This window comes from Bos indicus x Bos taurus, chromosome 16, assembly GCF_003369695.1.
Source record: "Bos indicus x Bos taurus breed Angus x Brahman F1 hybrid chromosome 16, Bos_hybrid_MaternalHap_v2.0, whole genome shotgun sequence".
Lineage (NCBI taxonomy): Eukaryota > Metazoa > Chordata > Mammalia > Artiodactyla > Bovidae > Bos > Bos indicus x Bos taurus.
Window position 1 is genome coordinate 65075483 of NC_040091.1, and position 23368 is coordinate 65098850.

The 23368-nt window shown below is 41.1% G+C and overlaps 1 long non-coding RNA gene across 1 annotated transcript in view; it reads left to right on the forward strand.

Annotated features, from left to right (window-relative positions):
- The window catches only part of LOC113906863, a 32459-nt gene that overhangs the window by 8276 nt on the left and 815 nt on the right, over nt 1–23368 (forward strand). The window lies entirely within an intron of this gene.

Here is a 23368-nt window from a genome sequence, read left to right on the forward strand (position 1 = left end):
GTCTGTTTCCATTTGTCTTAGAAAGAGAGAAAACAAATTGCACCCAATTTTTACCAGTTTAGGTATATTATAAAAGTCACACTTTTGGTTACAAGCTATTAAATAAATGGCATGGGGATATAATGTTCAACATGGCGACCATAGTTAATAATACTGTTTCATATTTGAAAGTTGCTAAGAGAGTAGATCTTAAAAGTTTTCAACACAGGGAAAAATTTTTTTAACTGTGTGGTGATGGATGTTAACTAGATTTATCGTTAACATAAATGGTATATATAAATCGTTAACATAATGATATATCATTAATAGTATATATAAATGGTTAACATAAATCGTTAACATTTATGGTAATCATTTTGTAATACACACAAATATTGAAGCATTATGTTATCGCCTGAAATTAGGATAATGCCATGTGTCAATTGTACCTCAACCCCACCCCTCAACACACACGTCTTTGATATAGAATTAGATGTTAGATTTACCAGCCAACTGTAAGAATTATAAAACAGTTCTCTAGGATTCTTTGAAAATTTACTCAGAAAGCATTCCTTCTCTAAGCAATGCTAAAATCCCTTACCCTGCCATGACCTTTTCTTAGAATGATAAATACAGTGTCTGTGGATGTACATGACTTGAGGAATGCTGGCCTTTGCTCATCTGTGGGTTCCCCATGGCAGAACCCTATCTCCCTGTGACGCATGAGCGAGCCTCCAGAACCTTATAAGAAGTTCTCTTGTGTGAGGCAAAGGCAGCCCTCTGTCTCTCATCATCCCATGACTGGGTTGACTGTCAGAGGCTATTGTTTTCTTGTGTCTCATGGTCCTCTCTCTGAAGTGTACTATTCTTTGCAGCTTCTGCTCCAATTTTAAGCTGCAGCCACACCCTCTCTACTTCTTCTGACATTGCCTGAAGTCTTGCCAATAGTGGGCTGACAGTAATGGCAGATTGAGAACGTCCTAGGAGGTCAGCAAGGTCAACTAGCCAGCCTGGAATTCCTGATTAATTCTTTGCATAGTGCCCTAGATTTGGTTAGATACAGTGCCTTTCTTTAAATTCTTGGAAGCTTTTTTGGGTGAAGAGTGGGGAGGATTAGAGAAGAGGACAACCACAGGGTAAAATCTGTTACTTTGGTTTGGGAGGGGAAATAAGTTTTTTGAGTAGGGAATGCTAAAAAGGATAGAACATGGTTTGTGTGGAATCTATACCTATTTAATTTAAAATACAATGTGTTTCAACTCTTACCTACATCTTAAAAATACCTGTTACCAAGTCCAAACTGTCTTCTCACTGCATGACAGGCCACTTAACCAAGGGAGGAGGTGTTGAGGCAAAGAATACGACTTTATTCAGAAAGCCAGAAGACTGAGGAGATGACGGACTAATGTCTCAAAATAACCATCTTCTTAGGGGGTCTGGCGGAGAAGGCAATGGCACCCCACTCCAGTAGTCTTGCCTGGAAACTCCCATGTATGGAGGAGCCTAGTGGGCTGCAGTCCATGGGGTCGCTAAGAGTCAGACACGACTGAGCGACCTCACTTTCACTTTTCACTTTCATGCATTGGAGAAGGAAATGGCAACCCACTCCAGTGTTCTTGCCTGGAGAATCCCAAGGACGGGGGAGCCTGGTGGGCTGCCATCTATGGGGTCGCACATGGGGTCGCACAGAGTCGGCCACAACTGAAATGACTTAGCAGCAGCAGCAGCAGGGGGTCTGGATGCTGGGTTCTTTTATAGGACAGAGAAGGGGAGGAGTTGGGGAAGCAAAAACCATTATCTCACAAATATCTCCTAGAATGGCCAACATCAGGGAGGGGATGTATTAATCTCTTCAGGCAGAGGGCCAGGGCTCCCCAAGACAGGTCTTTATGTATAATTATAATAACAAAAGTAATGAAAATCAAAGGTTAAAGTCAAAGAAACAGATCCAACATGGAGTCAGAATTGACTCTTCCCTGCAACATACCGTCTAGGCTTCGGGGTCCTGGGAATATTTTGAGCTGGGAAGATAGGAGAGATGTTGTCCACACCATATTTTCTGAAGAAGAAAATCTCATTCTTTCCTAATTTAATAAATGATCATGATCACTACCCCCCACTTCTTGTTGGGATTATAAGAAAATGATGGCTGATGTCCAATGAATTCAACCACCATTCTGTGTGCATTGTGTGCATACATTGTTTTTCATCCTTTTAACAATTCTGTGGAGTACTATTACAATTCTCATTTTCCAGATGAGGAAAGTGATATACCAAGAGTCCCTCAACCTGCCAGCCATTGAATTGGCAAAGCCAAGTTTCATAAACACACAGTCTGCCCCTGGAGGCAGCATTTAACCAGCCAATACCTTGCCTCATGAATAACTTTCTAAAATGGGTTAGCATGTTCCTTGCTGCCTTGAAGTACTAAAACATCTGTAACTTGTTTAATTGTTTGGTATGCAGCTTTCAAATAGGAAAAGGAGTTCATCAAGGCTGTATATTGTCACCCTGTTTATTTAACTTATATGCAGAGTACATCATGAGAAACACTGGACTGGAAGAAACACAAGCTGGAATCAAGATTGCCGGGAGAAATATCAATAACCTCAGATATGCAGATGACACCACCCTTATGGCAGAAAGTGAAGAGGAACTCAAAAGCCTCTTGATGAAAGTAAAAGTGGAGAGTGAAAAAGTTGGCTTAAAGCTCAACATTCAGAAAACGAAGATCATGGCATCTGGTCCCATCACTTCATGGGAAATAGATGGAGAAACAGTGGAAACAATGTCAGACTTTATTTTGGGGGGCTCCAAAATCACTGCAGATGGTGACTGCAGCCATGAAATTAAAAGACTCTTACTCCTTGGAAGGAAAGTTATGACCAAGCTAGATAGCATGTTCAAAATCAGAGACATTACTTTGCCAACAAAGGTCCTTCTAGTCAAGGCTATGGTTTTTCATGTGGTCATGTATGGATGTGAGAGTTGGACTGTGGAGAAGGCTGAGTGCTGAAGAATTGATGCTTTTGAACTGTGGTGTTTGAGAAGACTCTTGAGAGTCCCTTGGACTGCAAGGAGATGCAACCAGTCCATTCTGAAGGAGATCAGCCCTGGGATTTCTTTGGAAGGAATGATGCTAAAGCTGAAACTCCAGTCCTTTGGCCACCTCATGCGAAGAGTTGACTCATTGGAAAAGACTCTGATGCTGGGAGGGATTGGGGGCAGGAGGAGAAGGGGATGACAGAGGATGAGATGGCTGGATGGCATCACTGACTCGATGGACGTGAGTCTGAGTGAACTCCAGGAGTTGATGATGGACAGGGAGGCCTGGTGTGCTGTGATTCATGGGGTCGCAAAGAGTCGGACACGACTCAGCGACTGATCTGATCTGATGCAGCTTTCATATTGGGAAACATGACAAACTCTATAAAACCAATTGTAACAATTTCCTTGATTTATAGGACCTTTGATATTATCTGTAAATGGGATTGCTGATACTGAAAAACATTCATTGACAATATTTACTGTTCCCGTTCCAGATATAAAATATTTACTGTTCTTTACCTGAAACTATCACAGCATTATTAATTGGCTATACCCCAATACAGAATAAAAAGTTAAAAAAAATAATTTTCCCCTTTCAGATATAAGGCACACAATTGGGTATGCACAGTCTTTGGGAGGGGCTGGGAGTGAGAGGAACAACCTCTCTAAGGTGGATAAAAGCCGCACACAGATCCGCACACAGATCAGTATAAAATGAAACAAAATAAGTGCCATCAGAGAAAGGCAAAGAAAGAGCTAAGGGAGTTCAGGGAGGCAAAGCTGCCAAGTTTCATGATCTTAACCTCCAAAATGTGTCCCATTTTCTTGAGTGTCCACTGTAACAGCTACTGTGTATAAACTATGATAAAATCTTTGAAGGTACAATAAAAAGGACCTGGAGAAGCTATTAATAATTGAGCATTTATTGGTCATGCAGTAAGATTAATTAAATTTAAATAATATTTACCTTAACTTGAAATACTGTTACTACTCTTTTCTGACAAACGATGTTTGTCATTTCTTTGAAAACATTGTTAAAGTCTAATCCTTAATGAAATCAGTTCCTCGCACAGTACCTTGTCCTAACGGGTACTTAAGAATATATATTCCTGTGGGTGAAGACTTTGCTTAGTTAAGCAAGCCTTTAGCATTCATGTACATTTGAACCTAAGCTTCACTGTATCATTCTTAATAGCTGCTCTCTGTTGTCTTTGTCATACTTAGTCTGTCCTTCCATTCATTTGTTCACTTAATCATTCGACAAATACTGTTTTAGAAGTAGTAATCTGGGTTGATGCTTTTATTTCTTTATAACTTGAGTAATTTATTGGATGGTGGTGTGACTCACCAAAATGGAAACCATAGGATGAGGGGTAAGTGGAGAGCAAATGATTGATAAGTTCAAATATTGAGTTTGAGTTTGAGGTGCCTGTTTGATATGCAAGTGAAGGGGTGCATCAAGAAGCTGGATATATGGGTCTGGAGAGAGAAGGATGGGACAGGGTAAGGGCGGGGGAGGGGAGCCCAGCTAGTTGTAAAAGATTTGAGAGTCATTGGGCACCAAGGTAGTAGTTAAAGCCATGGAAAGGTGTTCTTCACCTGAGGAGTAAGGACCCATAGGGAACCAGCTGCTTCAGGATTTCCAGATAATCCTAAAATTATACACAACAAGCCCTCCCTACAGGGTGCATTTTATCACATTCTCCAAGGGGTTGGTGACTCCAAAAAAGCTAAGAATGAAGGGTGAAAAGAGAGGGTTCAGAAAGGAACACTGGGGCTCTCCAACATTTAAGAAGTGGAAAAAATAGCAAAGAAAAGATGAGAAAATTTGAAAAGAGTCTCGGAAGTCAAAGGATTAGCACGTTTCATGGAGGGAGTGTCCTATAGCGTCCCACGTGGCAGAAAGGTGAAATGAGATAAAGGACATTTCGGTCCTTATCTTTCTTGCCAGGTCCCTCAGGAGTGTTCTGTGTACAGTGGACACTTAGTAAATGTTGACAGAAAAATTACACTGAATCATTTGAAATAGAATGATATGCCAGTGGCAGGTTTAATTAGGTTTGCTGTCACATTAACACACACATAAGAAATTAGATAGTTAACATATTATGAGACCATTTTATAAAGTCTCTTTTAAGTGGTGAATTGAATCAGTCTCCCAAAAAACTAGATGCAGCTTTATGTACAGATAAACAACCCCTTCCATGGAGTGAATGAAAAGATTGTGTCTCTGTACACTTCACTGTCCCTCCTGCTATATTACAGTGCCTAAAAAACCAATTATTCTGGAAGCATGTGAATGTCTGCTGTGTTATGTTACCTTGGAGGTGAGCTAAAAACATTAGTTGGCTAAAATGTTTGCTGCTGCTGCTGCTGCTAAGTCGCGTCAGTCGTGTCCGACTCTGTGCAACCCCATAGACGGCAGCCCACCAGGCTCCCCCGTCCCTGGGATTCTCTAGGCAAGAACACTGGAGTGGGTTGCCATTTCCTTCTCCAATGCATGAAAGTGAAAAGTGAAAGTGAAGTCGCTCAGTCGTGTCTGACTCCTAGCGACCCCATAGACTGCAGCGCCTACAGGCTCCTCCGTCCATGGGATTTTCCAGGCAACAGTACTGGAGTGGGGTGCCATTGCCTTAAACACTATTAGCACACTACTATTGTGGATTGTTAGCTCGAGGTTAACATAATGACTTTTCATTTGCAACCGTTTTAAGTTTATGAAGACTTCATAAACACTGTATCACGTCATTTAATACTGAGTCTCCACCCAAACAAATAGTTGTAGAAGCCTTAATGCTAAGTTAAAGAAAAAAAAATTCCCTATGTTTGTTAAGGATATAGTCTCATATAGTATAAAAACGGTTAAAAATAATAGACAAATAGTTCAAATGATAGTGATGTTGATGCTAAACCCTTTTATTAATTAGGATATAAGCCAAGGGGCTGAGAGAATGAGATCCCAAATACAATGATTTATACAAAATAGAAAGTTGTTTCTCAGAGGGTTTGAAGACTTGAGAGAGTAGTGTCGAAGCATATATTACCATATGTAAAATAGATAGCCAGTGGGAATTTGCTGTATGTGGCAGGAAAGCCAAAGCCAGTGCTCTGTGAGGACCTGGAGGGGTGGGATGGGGTGGAGCAGGGAGAGAGATTTAAGAGGGAAAGGGACCTGTGCATGCCTGGGGCTGAGTCATCTTGATGTATGGCAGAAACTGTCACTATATTGTAAAGTATTTATCCTCCAATTAAAAATAAAACTTTTTTATGAAAGAAATATAATTTTCCACTTTCTCACACTTTAAGTATATACTCATTTGTAACCAAGTGAATTAATAGTACTGTAATATTTTGGATAAAAATACAAAGTGAGTAAAATTTAAAGTAGCATGTTCAGTTCAGTTCAGTCGCTCCTTCGTGTCCGACTCTTTGAGACCCCATGAATCGCAGCACGCCAGGCCTCCCTGTCCATCACCAACTCCCTGAGTTCACTCAAACTCACTTCCATCAAGTCAGTGATGCCATCCAGCCATCTCATCCTCTGTCGTCCCCTTCTCCTCCTGCTCCCAATCCCTCCCAGCTTCAGAGTCTTTTCCAATGACTCAACTCTTCGCATGAAGTGGCCAAAGTACTGGAGTTTCAGCTTTAGCATCATTCCTTCCAAAGAACACCCAGGACTGATCTCCTTTAGAAGGGACTGGTTGGATCTCCTTGCAGTCCAAGGGACTCTCAAGAGTCTTCAACACCACAGTTCAAAAGCATCAATTCTTTGGCAGTCAGCTTTCTTCAGAGTCCAACTCTCACATCCATACATGACCACTGGAAAAACCATAGCCTTGACTAGACGAACTTTTGTTGCAAAGTAATGTCTCTGCTTTTAAATATGCTATCTAGGTTGGTCATAACTTTCCTTCCAAGGAGTAAGCGTCTTTTAATTTCATGGCTGCAATCATGTTAAAAAAAAGAAAGAAAGAAAGGAAGTTATTCCTCTTCCAGGTAATATTCAGAAGCAGGTAGGTAATTCGGGGCCCCTGATGGGCAGTTCTACTCTATGAAGCATTCTGGAACTCAGGTTGCTATTCTATCCCTGATAGGCATATCTATGGTAAAAGCTGGTTTACCAGCATCACATAAGCCTTCTAGCCCTCTGAAGGAGAAAGAGAGAGAGGAGGGCAAGCAGTTTCTTTCCTAAAGGATGTGACCAGGAAGGTGAACTTACCACTTATATTCACATCTCATTGAAAAGGAGTTATTCAATTGGTCACACAGAGCTGCAAGGAAGGCTGAGATTTTTAGCCTCTAACTGAGCAGCTGTGTGTCCAGCTTAAACTCAGGAGATTCTCTTACTAGACAGAAGAAGAGAATATCAAATATTGTGAGACACTTGGCCATCTGTGCCAAACTCTTGCTTTGGTGTTCTTACAGTCATGATTATACTTATAGATGCCAAGTATAAGTTCATGGATTCCTAAAATGGGTTAACTCCGGAAAAACCCTGCTTTAGTTTTAATTTTGCTTATTGTATATAGTTTATCAAATCCTCAAATACTATAAATAAATTATAGAATCTCCTTGGAGAATTGTTAAAAAAAATATTATTTGACTGAGCCCTGGAAGAATTTTGCTTATGGAGGTAGCCCAGTTTATCTTTTAGTTCAGTTCAGTCGCTCAGTCGTGTCTGACTCTTTGCGACACCATGGACTGCATCACACCAGGACTCCCTGTCCATCCCCAACTCCTGGAGTTTACTCAAACTCATGTCCATCGAGTCGGTGATGCCATCCAACCATCTCATCCTCTGTTGTCGCCTTCTCCTCCAGCCTTCAATCTTTCCCAACATCAGGGTCTGTTAAAATGAGTCAGTTCTTCACATCAGGTGGCCAAAGTATTGGAGTTTCAGCTTCAATATCAGTCCTTCCAATGAGTATTCAGGACTGATCTCCTTTAGGATGGACTGGTTGGATCTCCTTGCAATCCAAGGGACTCTCAAGAGTCTTCTCCAACACTATAGTTCAAAAGCATCAATTCTTTGGCGCTCAGCTTTCTTTACGGTCCAACTGTCACATCCATACATGACTACTGGAAAAATCATAGCTTTGACTAGATGGACCTTTGTTGGCAAAGTAATGTTTCTGCTTTTTAATATGCTATCTGCTGCTGCTGCTGCTGCTAAGTCGCTTCAGTCGTGTCCGACCCTGTGCGACCCCATAGACAGCAGCCCACGAGGCTCCCCCATCCCTGGGATTCTCCAGGCAAGAACACTGGAGTGGTTTGCCATTTCCTTCTCCAATGCATGCAAATGAAAGGTGAAAGTGAATTCGCTTAGTCATGTCCGACTCTCAGCAACCCTATAGACTGTAGCCCATCAGGCTCCTCCGTCCATGGGATTTTCCAGGCAAGAGTACTGGAGTGGGGTGCCATTGTCTTGTCCAAATATGCTGTCTAGGTTGGTCATAACTTTTCTTCCAAGGAGCAAGCGAGTTTATCTTTATGATTTTCCTTATCCTATCTCATCTGTATAAGATGCATAGAGATGGTGTGTTGCTGGAAATACTGCAAGGCAACTTCCCTTGAGAGTACTTAAATCCCATGGTGAGAAGAGACACAGCTTGTAAACAGTAAAAGCTATCATGTCTATAACTGCAGTTGCTCCTGGAATAAAAGAATAAAATAAAAGAATTAAATATGGTAGGATTAACATGAAAGCACTGGAGGACTGTTATTTACTGCTTTACTTTTGGAGGGTGGGTCCTGTTGGAAGTTGATTTTTAAAAAGTTGGTGGTTTGCAAAATTATTTACTTAATATTAAGTTTTGATGAGAAAGCAGGAAAATTACAAGAGTAGTCACCCAAGGACATGTGAATATACACCAGTCAATCAGAAGTGTTTTCCCAACACTTGCATTTATGAAGTTTCTTTTTCTAGCTCCCAGAAACCTGACTGGTGATTTCATTAACAGCAAATTCTAGAACTGTGCTGTTCAACATGGTAGCCAGTAGCCACATGCAGCTGTTGAGCACTCAAAATGTGGTTAGTCCATAAATGTATACATTGGATTTCAAAGACCTGTTATAAAAAAATAATGTAGACTATCTGATGACTTTTTAATATTGATTCCATGTTTAAGTGATGGTATTTTAAATATATCAGGTTAAGTAAAATATAATAAAATATTACAAACACTGATTTGACCTGTTTTCATGTTTTTAATGTGACTAATAGAAGAATTTTAATTATATTATGATTCATATCATGTTTCTATTGAACAATGATGATTTAGAAGCTAAGGGAGAGGATAGCTAATCTCTTTTTCCAGGCTTGAATTGACCTATTCTATGGCACATTGTCTTAATCCAAAGGTTATAGAGTTTTAAACCAACAGCCTCTCCACCCTATAATCTCTCATACTCCAAATCACTGATACTCCAAGGTCACTGATAATATATCCCAGGGTCATTGGCCGTGGGTTGAAAATTTCTAACAGTGGCTGTGTTACAGCTCTGCGTGATGACCCTTTCTGCTTATGGACAATTCTAACTATCAGAAACTCCTTCTTCACAGTGAGAAGAATGTTAGCTCTCTGCACTTTCAGCTTCTTCTATGATTTTCTCTTTTAGAATAATTAAATCTAATCTTTCTTGCCATATGAGTCTTCCCATTAATTAATTTAAAAGGTACCGAGGTACTGGATGCATGCATGCACGCTCAGTCACTAAGTCATGTCTGACTCTTTTGTGACCCTGTAGACTGTAGCCCACCAGACTCCTCTGTCCATGGAATTTTCCAGGCAAGAATACTGGAGCGGGTTGCCATTTTATCCTCCACGGGATCTTCCCGACCCAGGAATTGAACTCACAACTTTGGTGTCTCCTGCATTGGCAAGTAGATTCTTTACTGCTGAGCCACCTTGGAAGCCCAAGGTATTGTGTGAGTAATGTACACAATATATTGTGCCCTTCATCTGCCCCAGCTCGTCGACTCCTCCCCAGGGCAAACAGAACAATTCCTGTTTCCTGTACTTGTTTGACACAGTCTCATTTGTTAATAGAAGTTCTTTTATCAGAACAGGCAATCTCTATAGATATAAGTTTGTGCAGGAAACCAAGAGTCATTATAAGATAAAAATATGAACTGACCTCTAAAAAAGTTAGCCTACACCAACTTCATTTTCAATTTAACATTCCTGTCTCTAGGACACAATAGTTTCTTCCAAAAAGAGTGATTTAAATACCACAGGGATGTGAAGCACCAGGGAAAAATTGATGAAGCCTTCAAAGAATTTTTATGATGATGCAGCAAAATTCATATAATCTGAATTGTCTCTCATACTATCAAACAATTTTTTTGGTCAGGAAAGTTTTTTTCTTTTCAAAAAAAAAACAACAAAAACACAACACCAAGTTTGTGTGATAGATTAAAAAACATGGCCCAAATGTTAGATTAATGAATGGATTAGGAAATATCTAGGAACATAAATTTTCATCCTGGAAAATATAATACTATATTTTCTTGAAATCCTGCATTTTTTTTCTCAACTCGACATCCTTTATTTTTGAGAAGAAAAATCCCAAATTATTACCCTTTTATCCCTTCCCTTTTGCAACCCTCTATGTTTTTAAGTACCGTATGATACCTTACAAGGCCTTTGTAGTGGTTTGAATGGTGGCCCCCAAGAGATATCTGCAAAGACCTTTATCCAAATAAACTCACATTCATAGGTTACAGGGGTGAGGATATGGAGGTATCTCTTGGGGTCCACCATTCAAGCGACTACAGAGGCCTTGCAAAATATCATACAATACTTAAAAACATCAAGAGGGCTACAAAAGGGAAAGGATGAAAGGGAAAGGATTTGGGGATTTTTCTTCTCAAAAATAAAGGATACAGAGTTTAGGGGGAAAAATGTAGGATTTCAAGAAAATACAGTATTCTATTTTCCAGAATGAAAATTTCCATTCCTGGATATCTTTGGTAGATCCTAAAGCATGGCAACCCACTCCAGTGTTCTTGCCTGGAGAATCCCAGGGACGGGGGAGCCTGGTGGGCTGCCGTCTATGGGGTCGCACAGAGTCGGACACGACTGAAGCGACTTAGCAGCAAAGCCAATGACAAGAGTTCTTAGAAGAAACAGAAGAGAAGACACAGAGAAAGCCATGTGAAGACTGAAACAGAGATTGGAGTTGTGCAGCCACAAGCCAAAGAATGCCTGGAGCCACCAGAAGCTGGAAGAGGCAGAGGAGGCTTTGCCCTTCATCACCTGTGGACATCTTGGTTTTGCATTTCTGGCTTCCATAACTGAGAGAAAATACATTTCTCTCACTTTAAGCCACCAAGTTAGTGGTAACTAATTACATCAGCCTTAGGACCCTAGAAGGCAATGGCACCCCACTCCAGTACTCTTGCCTAGAAAATCCCATGGGCGGAGGAGCCTGGTAGGCTGCAGTCCATGGGGAAGCTAAGACTCAGCCACGACTGAGCGACTTCACTTTCCCTTTTCACTTTCATGCATTGGAGAAAGAAATGGCAACCCACTCCAGTGTTCTTGCCTGGAGAATCCCAGGGACGGGGGAGCCTGGTGGGCTGCCGTCTATGGGGTTGCACAGAGTCGGACATGACTGAAGCGATGCAGCAGCAGCAGCAGCAGTACGACCCTATTTCCAGGTGGCACAGTGGTAAAAAATCCACCTGCAAATGCAGGAGACACAGAGATGTGGATTCGATCCCTGGGTTGGGAAGATCCCCCAGAGGAGGGCATAGCAACCCACTCCAGTATTATTGCCTGGAGAATCCCACGGACAGAGGCATCTTGTGGGCTACAGTCCATGGGGGCACATAAAGTTGTACGTGACTGAGTGACTATACACACTACACCCATGGCCTTGCTTGTGATTGTTGTCGTTCAGTCGCTCAGTTGTATCTGACTCTTTCCGACCCCATGGACTGCAGCACACCAGGCTTCCCTGTCCTCCATCTCCCAGAGCTTACTCAAACTCATGTCCATCAAGTCAGACATGCCATCCAACCACTCGTCCTCTGTCATCCCCTTCTCCTCCTGCCTTCAGTCCTTCCCAGCATCAGGGGCTTTTCTGATGAGTCGGGTCTTTTCTGATGAGTCGGCTGTTTGCATCAGGTGGCCAAAATATTGAAGCTTCAAAATCAGTCCTTCCAATGAATATTCAGTATTGATTTCCTTTAGGATTGACTGATTTGATCTCCTTGCAGTCCAAGAGACTCTCAAGGGTCTTCTCCAGCACCACAGTTCAAAAGCATCAATTCTTTGGCACTCAATCCTCTTTATAGTCCAACTCTCACATCCAGTTCTGGAGAAGGGAATGGCAAGCCACTCCAGAATTCCTGCCTGGAAAATCCATTGGACAGAGGAGCCTGGTGGGACAGAGGAGTCCATGGAATCGCAAAGAGTCGGACATGTCTAAGCAGCTAACACTTTCACTCTCACATCCATACTTGACCACTGGAAAAACCATAGCCGTGACTATACAGACCTTTGTCAGCAAAGTAATGTCTCTGCTTTTTAATACACTATCTAGGTTTGTCATAGCTTTTCTTCCAAGGAGCAAGCATCTTTTAATTTCATGGCTGCAGTCACAGTCTGCAGTGATTCTGGAGCCCAACAAAATAAAGTCTGTCACTGTTTCCACTGTTTCCCCATCTATTTGCCATGAAGTGATGGAACCAGATGCCATGATCTTAGTTTTTTGAATGTTGAGTTTTAAGCCAGCTTTTTCACTCTCCTCTTTCACCTTCATCAAGAGGCTCTATAGTTCCTCTTCGCTTTCTGCCATAAGGGTTGTGTCATCTGCATATCTGAGTTTATCAATATTTCTCCTGGCAACCTTGATTCCAGCTTTTGCTTCATCCAGCCTGGCACTTCGCAGGATGTACTCTGCATATAAGTTAAATAAGCAGGGTGACAATATACAGCCTTGAGGTACTCCTTTCCCAGTTTTGAACCAGTCCATTGTTCCATGTCCAATTCTAACTGTTGCTTCTTGACCTGCATACAGATTTCTCAGGATGCAGGTCAGGTGGTCTGGTATTCCCATCTCTTTAAGAATTTTCCACAGTTTGTTGTGATCTACACAGTCAAGGGCTTCAGCATAGTCAATGAATTGAAGTAGATATTTTTCTGGAATTCTCTTGCTTTTTCTATGATCCAACAGATGTTGGCAATTTTGATTTCTGGTTCCTCTGCCTTTTCTAAATCCAGCTTGAACATCTGGAAGTTCTCAGTTCACGTACTCTTGAAGCCTGGCTTGTAGAATTTTGAACATTACTTTGCTAGCGTGTGAGATGAGTGCAGTTGTGCACTAATTTGAACATTCTTTGGCATTGCTTGTGATAAAAAGCCTTAATTTATAAACTAGCTGAGGAGAGGGGAAAGAAATAGTCAACTTTCAATCCTCATTTTTGGCCCAGGGAGCCAATATACTTTTTCTTGGTATCAAGGTTGGACAGAAGTCAAATTATTCAACCCTAAACCATAATCCGTACTCTACCATTATCTTGATAATTTAAGCAAGTTATTTTCTTTCTTTGGGTCTAAGTTTGCCTCTCCCTGCAATTAAAATAGTAAATTAGATCAGAACATCCCAAACAGGTATCCTGAGGAATTCTGTTTTGAAGGATATAAATGAGTATACCGCCTCCTGCCCATAATACCCTTATCCAGAGCCAGGGAATGGGAGTGGACTGTGTTCAGTGTTCAAATAAACTTAGGAAGCTCTGGGCCATATGTGTGCTATGTCACCTCACCCCCTGGCTGTAGCTGATTGTCTTTTAATTTTTATTGGATTATGTTGCTTTACAATGTTGTGTTAGTTTCTACCATACAGCCCTATGAATCAGCTATGCGTATACATATATCCTGTCTTTTTTGTATTTTCTTCTGATTCAAGTCACCACAGAACACTGAGTAGAGTTCCTTGTGCAGTACATATGTTATTATTACAGTGAGCTTCCCACATGGCGCAGGGGTAAAGAATCTGCCTGCCACTACAGGAGACACAAGAGACGCAGGTTCAATCCCTGCATTGGGAGTATCCAGGGACTGAACTAATGTTCTCATTATTAATTCATTTTATGAAAGTGAAAGTGCAAGTTGCTCAGTCGTGTCTGACTCTTTGCAACCCCACAGTCCATGGAATTCTTCAGGCCAAAATACTGGAGTGGGTAACCTTTCCCTTCTCCAGGGGATCTTCCCAACCCAGGGATCAAACCCAGGTCTCCCACATTGCAGGTGGATTCTTTGCCAGCTGAGCCACAAGGGAAGCCCGGGAATATTGGGGTGGGTAGCCCATCCCTTCTCCAGCGGACCTTCCCGGCCCAGGAATCAAACCGGAGTCTCCTGCATTGCAGGCAGATTCTTTACCAACTGAGCTATCAGGGAAGCCTGACATCCATTTTATACATAGTATCAATAGGATGCATATGTCAGTCACAATCTCCCAATTCATCCCAGCCCCCTAGGATCCCCCTTGGTATCCATACATTTCATATATTAACACATGTATGTGGAATCTGAAAAAATTGGTATAGACAAACTTATTTACAAAGCAGAAATAGAGATGCAGATGTCAAGATAGGCATTTATACAAACTGGGCCTCACAGTGTCTCTCTCTCCCAGGAATTTGGAATTGAGATTCAGAATTATAGTCTTTGCTAGTTCCTAGGAATGAGGATAAATAAACTCGGGGCCGTTAGTTAGCTACAGTCCTGCCTATGTAAGAAAAGTGGAGAAAGCTACTCTGTAGAGAGATGATAATAGAGCAGATGAGCAAAGAAGCAAAATGGGAGACCAGGTAACCTCAGAGATGGAGCAATTGTCTCCTGATAGATTTAGGGTTCCTCATTTCCAGTGAGATCCTTCTATAACCATAAAATCAACTCTCTTCTCTTTTGCCTAGGCTAGTTTGAGTAGGTTTGAATTTTGTTACTTGTATATAATTAGCCTTTACTAAAACAGGAAGGTTAGCACTTGGTAACTGTTGCCCAGTCGTGTCCAACTCTTTGTGACCCCATGGACTGTAGCCCACCAGTCTCCTCTGTCCATGGAATTCTCCAGGCAAGAATACTGGAGTAGGATGCCATTCCCTTTCCAGGAGATCTTCCCAACCCAGGGATTGAACCTAGGTCTCCCACATTGCAGGCATATTCTTTACCTTATGAGCCACCAGTCAAGACCCTAACATCTTATTGGTGCATCTAGAATACTACAGAGAGAAAAAGAACTGCAAACAAATCTTGGCTAAAGGCCTAGGGATGGGAGTTGAAATTCCAAATAAATAGAGAGGAAAAGAAAGCAAACTTTACATATGTCTCCATTAGCTTCATCACTTACATTTTAGCACTAATTTAGTTAGCAAACGGTAAGCATCAAATTTAATGCACAATCCCTTTTCCCAGGGATTTTACTAACATACTGCTGATTCCAAACTAATGTTAATCACAATAGATTCTCAATCAATTGACTCTTGCTCAATTGATAAAGGGTCACCAGTTTTTATTAAGTGGAAGAAGGTTACTGCTTCCCTGATAACATTATATAACTAGAAGTAAAAAAATAATTAAAGGAGTGTCTCCAGATTTTATGGGTTTACTACATTTTAAAGAATGATTAATAGATTATCTTTTTCATGGAGATCTATTTAAAATGCTTCGTGTCCATGTGTTCACTCTCATCCCTTTAATAGAGTCTAGCAACTTTATCTTCAGGTGATTTTTACCAACTGAGAGAAAGTTTCCATCTGTGGTTTTGATCTCAAAACTCTCATTTTTCAAAGAATCGGAAAGGACACAGTTATACATCAAAGGATATTCAGATGAAAAATTTAAAACTCAGCAGGATTTTCAGACTTCAAATGACCATATGTTGTGTTTTTCATAACATGTCATGTTGTGCTTTAATGAGTGTGACCGCTTTCGTATTTGTCATTTCTTAAGGCGTATCAAGCAAGCCGTAGTGGGCTTAAACACATTGTCTTTCATGTAAGACCTCTTGGGGGATTCCTCAGTAATCCATGAGCAAAAATAAAGCTAGGAGTTCCCAACTTCCCACTGGGCAGTCTGTCCCATCTTGCCGTGCCCAGGTGCCTGGCTTTTCATGGTGGGAAGAAAGTGCTGGCAAGGTGGTCCGGCAGATGCCGGGGCGTCACCCTAGGGATTCTGATGAAGAAGCTTTGAGTCAAGATCAGAACTTCAAAAGAAGCAACAGAGCCCTTCAGAACAGTACTCACCAAACGGTTATCCTAAGGGCTAATTTTAACTTGGCAAGGTTTCTAGTGAGCTTTTCCCTTTTGCTTATATATCATTCCCGGTTATGGGGGTCAACGGGCTTAAGGCTAGGAGTAAATGCACCCAAGAGTCCTTTATCGTATGGGATTCTAGGGAAAAAGAGGGCATTTTCTGCTGAATTTAAGTGCAAATTTGAGATATTTCAAAACATTCACGTTTTTCTGATTTTGACAGTCAGATTATCTTCATTTTGGAACATGGAGGGAGAGAAGGAAAGTGGATACAAAGGACAATAATAACCAATTAAAAACTCACCTGCCCAAGTTCCTGTATCCATTTGAGCAAATTTTCTTCCAGGCATATTTGGCCTATACATACATATTTAATTATTTAATCTCCCTGTGTGGGTGTGTTTTTTTTTTTTTTTTTTTTAACTCAAAGCTGTAGTTAAGCCTTTCCTACATTGTTGCAAGCTCCATGTTAACAGTTGTTTTCAAGGATGGTACACCTAGATATTCTGAAAATCAATAGCTCAGCAGAAACATTTAAATGACTCTTCTTAATGTTCTGAAGTTCAGTGCAGCTATGAGTTTGGAAACCTGCAGGTGAAGACTGTCCTTTCTCTTCTGTCTTCTTCCTGCTGTTTAAACGGAGACTTGGAATCAATTTTTAGATGAGTGATGTAGGCTGTACCTTGTTGCAGAGCTTCTTGCCAGGAATGACGGCACTCACCTCCTACATGTGCTCATGGTGTGGAAGTCATTGCCAGGCACAAGTCCCATTTTTCCATGATGATATAAGCCACCATATCCATGATGTAGTCTTAGCTCATGTTGGTAAGGCTCTGGTTATAAACATAATTTTTAATGACACTTCTATCCACTCTAGGTTCCTGGTTGCAAACAACAACACGAATGTCTAATTAAATTAATTAACTTAAAATTTAAATTAATGTAAAGGTGTTAATCTCTTGGAGGGCACAAGAGCCAGGGCTGAGGAATATACAGCTCAAATTATAGCCCCAAGATGCTTCAGGAGCTTAACCACACCTCTGACTTTGGGGGTGGAACACTGCTGCTCAACCCTCTGTCACTGCCCTTGTGGACATCTCTCTGTGCCACAATGCACCACCCTCAGCAAAATGCATTACTTTGTAGACACCTCTTTCTTTGCTCCACGATTTTGAATTGGAATTTTGTTAAGAGTGAATCTGACACACAAGAGGAACATACGACACAGCCCCATGCCCTAGCTACAAGGGAAAGTGGAAAAACAAGTCGGTGACTTCTAACTTAGGAACAGAGAAATTTTGCCTCTATGTAAAGGCTCTTTTCTAAATAATTTAGTATTATTTATTTTTGGCTGTGCTGTGTCTTCCTTGCTACATGTGGGCTTTCTCTAGTTGTGGTGAGCAGGGGGATGCTCTTCATTGTGGTGCACGGGCTACTCACTGCTGTAACTTCTCTGGTTGTCGAGCGCACTCTAGAGTGTTCGGGCTTCGGTAGCTGTGGCACACGAAATCTTCCCAGACCAGGAATGGAACCTGTGTTTCCACACTGACAGGCAGATTCTTATCCACTGTATCCACTTATCCACTGTATCCACTTCCCTTTACAGGGAAGTCCCTGTAAAGATTCTTCATAAGCTACTGGGCAGAGAAAAAGTCTAACAAAGTCCCAAACAACTGTTTAATGCTTTATTGTATAAACATTTCATAATATAATTAATCATTACTGTTAAAATTTGGGCTACTAAAGGAAATATATTTTTGAGTCATGTTTATTGAGGTGTAATTTACATATGGGGCTTCCCAGGCTTCCCATTCTCTGTCATAAAGAATCTGCCTGCAGCACAGGAGATGCGAGTTCGATCCCTGGATCAGGAATATTCCCTGTAGAAGGAAATGGCTACCCACTCCAGTATTCTTGCCTTCGAAATCCCATGGACAGAGGAACTTGGCAGGCTATATATAATCCATGAGGTTGAAAAGAGTGACTTGGCAACTAAATAACAACAATTTGCATATGACTAAAATCTTCCCTTTTCTGTGTACAGTTTTATGAGTGTTGATAAATGCATAAAGTCATTGAGCAAACACCATAATCAAGATGCAGAATGGTTTCTTCACCTTCCAAAATCCCATTATGTGCCTCTTCATAGTCAGCTTCTCCTATGCTCCCGCCTATAGGTAACCAATGATTTATTTTTATCCCTATAGTTTTTACTTTCCTAGATTGTAATATAAAAGGAATCATACAGTCTATATCCTTTTTCACTCTGCCTAATAATTTTGAGATTCATTCATGTTATTGTATATATCAGTAGAGCATTTCTTTTTATTGTTGCTGCTGCTAAGTTGCTTCAGTTGTGTCCAACTCTGTGCGACCCCATAGACGGCAGCCCACCAGGCTCCCCCGTCCCTGGGATTCTCCAGGCAAGAACACTGGAGTGGGTTGCCATTTCCTGCTCCAATGCAGGAAAGTGAAAAGTGAAAGTGAAGTCACTCAGTCGTGTCCAACTCTTCACAACCCCATGGACTGCAGCCTTCCAGGCTCCTCCGTCCATGGGATTTTCTAGGCAAGAGTACTGGAGTGGGGTGCCATTGCCTTCTCCGTTTATTATTGAGTAGTAGTCTATTATATGGATGTACCAGTTTGTTTATCTATTCACCACCTGAAGAAATTTAGGTTGTTTTGCAGTTTTTGACAGTTATTAATACAGCAACTGTAGACATTGGCATAAAGGTTTTTGTGTGAACAAAATTTTAACTTCGCTTCAGTAAATACCTAGCAAAGGAATTACTGGGTCATGTGGAATTACTGAACTTCCCAGATGGTACTAGGGGTAAAGAACTCACCTGCCACTTTAGGAGACATAGGAGACTAGCTTCGATCCCTGGGTCAGAAAGAACCCCTGGAGAAGGGCATGGCAATCCACTCATTTTCTTGCCTGGAGAATCCATGAACAGAAGAGCCTGGCCAACTACAGTCCATAGGGTTGCACGGAGTCAGACACAACTGAAGCCACTTAGCATGCATGCATGATAAGGATATGTTTAACTGTATAAGAAACTGCCCATCTGTTTTCTAAAGTAGACATCCTGTTTTGCATTCCCAGCAGTGTATGAGAGTTCTAGCCTCATCCTCCCCAGCATTCAGTCTTGTTTTCATTTTAGCTATGCTAATATGTGTTAAAAATAATATTGATGCTAATCTTTAATGGAATTCCAGGACAGAAAATAAATACAACATAGGAATCCCAGTGAAAAATCACTCTCTATGTTCCCCCTTCTTCCCTTTCGCTTGACTATTCTTGCTCCCTATTAACATTTCTTATAAAGTCTCACCTCCTTGGGAACAGGAAGAGAAATACGGAGTAGACGCAGTAGAGTTGGGAGAATTCATCATAGCTGGTTACTTGGCCAGTCCAAAAAAACGTTCCATGTGAGAAAAGCTACTTCGGAAAGAGCCAGAAGACCTGTCTTGCACCATATTTTTATTTATCAAAAGCCCTTAATTTCAAAGGACACACACCCTTGTATGTGGAAAAGAAGACATAAAACCCACCTGGAAGTCCAAAAATTAGTGTCTATATATGCACTCTCTCTCTCAAGCCTGTTGTTGACTTCGGGTATTCTTTTAATTTCTCTAGCTTCTAGATCTCTCCTTTATATTGAATCTGCTCGTCTAGGTTGTGGTTTGGCTCAGTTCCTGGTTTCTGCCCCATTACTTATCCATTGTCTTTCCCGCCTTGAACAACCCTTAATACCATACTCACTGACTCTGCTGGCTTCAGACCTGCTAGTGTCAGCATTTAGACACTTGTTATTGGCTTCAGACCCAGCCATATCTTCAAGTTTCCACCCAGCCCTTGCCTGAATGCTTGGGACTTGACATTATTGATGACTTGGTTGGAAACACCAGTGTAAATCAAATTTATGGATGCCGTAAAGCCAGAAGTATAGCTAATATGTAGGATGACAGAATTAGGACAAAGAATGTTCCCATAGGTTGGAACAAAGAACTGAAACTAATAAGGTAAACTGTAGCTGAATGAGGTTCTGAACTTAGCTTTAAAACTCAGCTGCACAAGTGTGAGATGGGAAGTCATGTATTAGTTCTGCCATGTATGGAAATGACATAAGGTTTAAACAGACTACTTTCATGTGAGTCATTGGAGTGGTGCAGTAAGTGGGACTGCCGAAAATAACTGAATGTGGGCTGAAGCTTCATTACCAAACAGAGTGAATTGGTCAAAGTGGACATGATCTCACTTTACACCACCTGTCAGACCACACTTGGAATATATAGGGTCAGTTTTGGGTCACACATGCTAAGGCAGATAAAGACAAACTGGAGTGTATCCACTTTCATTTCCCATCACAGTCTGGTTTCTGTCTCACCAAGGTACTAGTGACATTTTTGTGAGTTAGTGGACACACTTCATGCCTTTTCCTATTTGACCTCGCTGTAGCATTTTACTCATGGACCACTCCTGCCTTCCTCAAGTTGTCTTCTCTTTGGTTTCTTGTCATTTATACCCTTTCCTTTTTTTCCCCTACTTATCTCACTGTGAATTTTTCTCCTCCTTTGATACAAACATGGGTGTTCCTTAAGTTTCCCAGCCCACTTTCCTTCTTTTTTTTTTTTTTCACTTTCCTTCTTTAGATTCCCCAAAGGAGATCCTATCCATTGCTGGAGCTTCAATTACCAAATGGATGCCAGTGACTGACTCCCAGATCCCTATTTCTAGCCTTGATATTTTTTGCACTCTTGTTCTATGTTTTTTTTGTGTGTGTGTGAGAATGTTTGATCAATAAACGCCGAAAAGTCAACAAAAAGTCTCTAAGGAGGATGATAAAATGCCAGGAGGAGGTAAATCTCTGAAAGTAGGACAAATCTAGTGGAGATTATTTGCAGTCTGGGAGCCTTTTAGATGTTTAACCATTGAAGTATTTGCTTTGCCTGAATTACATTCTGGAAAGAGGTGCTTTCTTGCAGGAATTAGGGAAGGGTTAGTAAGTGGGGAGGGAATGTTGGTGAGTCCCACTTCTAGAAATAAGGCAGTGGGCTGACAATGAACGAGTCTTCCTTTTACTTTCTCAAAAGGAGTAAAAAATGGTAGACCTGGAAGCTTACATCTAAGGACTTAACTTTTATGTAACTTTTAGAGTTTTTACTTTTTTATTTCATGTATCTTCCCCACAGTGCTTGAAAGCAACAACTTTACTATAAAAAAATGCTCTTTGCTTCTCTTTGAAGATAACAAGAAAAGGGGAAAGGGACAAAAATGTGCCTTCCTCTGGCCTGGGGAGAGATTTTCAAGAGAAAGGGTGCTAGGCTAAGTGCCTGTGTATGTGCTAAGTCACTGCAGTTGTGTTCAGTTCTTTGCAACCCCATAGACTGAAGCCCACCAGGCTCCTCTGTCCACGGGATTCTCCAGGCAAGAATACTGGAGTGGGTTGCCATGCCCTCCTCCAGGGGATCTTCTGACCCAGGGATCGAATCCACATCTCTGCGTCTCCTGCATTGGCAGGTGGATTCTTTACCACTAGCGCCACCTGGGAAGCTCATTAGGCTATGAGGTAGACAGAGGCTATTGAGGGAGAAAGGAAAAAAGGACAACACAAGGAACTAGCTTATAATTGAGCTGTGAAAAGACTCAACAGAGGAGCTCAAAACCGTATTACATAAAAAGAGGTGAATTGGGGGATATTTAGTCTGGAAAAGACATCTCAGTTATTTGGAGATGTTTGAAATCTGTCAGGAGGAAAAGAGGTTAGAATGTTGTATATTTCCCTGATGGAAAAAATTGGACCCATGGGATGGAAATTATAGTTGAGGATGGTGGCAGAGGAGGAGTGGAACATGAGAGTAATATTTTTGCTCTCCAACCATCAGAGTCATCTGAAAACAAAATAATTTCCTTTGGGAGATAGTGGTTTTCCCATCCCTGGAGGATGACCAAAAGCAGGAGGTTTTAAAGGGGAAATGCAAGCACTGTGGATACATTTGCATTCAGTGAACATTTAGGGTGACTTCCAACCCTAAAGTCTATGCTTCTATGAACATATTGAGTCTCTAGGCATACAGGGAAAACTCCCTTTCTTTTGAAAGTCATTAGTCAAAACATATGGGAAATCACTAAAAATTTCTTCATGGTACATGTTTAAAGTGCCAAAATCAATGTTGTCAGCATAAAAGCCAAAGGAATTCAGAGGAAGAAGGCTTGAAATGATGGCAGGGAGCACAAAGTGAGTCCTGATGTCGTTCTGTGTGTCGGACAGACAAGAAAAGAACGGACATTCTTGGTGAGGTGGCATGCTACCAGATAGATGTAAGCCCCTAAACCTTTTATTCAACCTTCATGAAAATTTTAAAAGAAACCCATGGGTCACTAGGTACAACAATATTCTAGCAAGAAAGCTGGAAGGGCAAAATCTGATACAAGTGTTCTTAAAATGTTATATCCTGAGGATCATCCTTTTCCAGGGAAAAGGAGAGGGATTAGGAATATTTACAAATCAGCTATCATAGAGTTATGAAGAATACAGAATATTAACCAGGTGGGATAAATTTTCAAGTAAAATTCATCTTTACTTGTTTTGTGGTTGGTTTTAAAATGTGTTTATTTTCCTTTTGAGGAGGACTGTAACATTTTCTGAAGACTACCATTATTTTCTATAGAAAATAAATTTACTGACATGTTTGTTGGAGAGAATGGTGCTTGTTTATATGAAGCTAAATACTGCTTGGCACGGGTTAAATTTTCTCACTCTCCTGGCATAATTAACATGTTTATCACGACCAATGACCTTGTTATAATTAAGCAGTATATAAAGTATATATTGCTAAGATGGGAAGGAATCTCTTTTAGACATTTCTTCTTACAAGGCTTATAAATTAAAAAACAAACAAACAAACAACTTTTAGGGCCTTCCCTGGTGGTCAAACTCTGCCTGCCAACGCAGGGGACATGGGTTTGATTCCTGCTCTGAGATGATCCCACATCCCCTGGGGCAACTAAGCCCAGGAGCCATAACTGCTGAGCCCACAAGCCAAAATTACTGAAGCCCAGGTGCCTAGAGC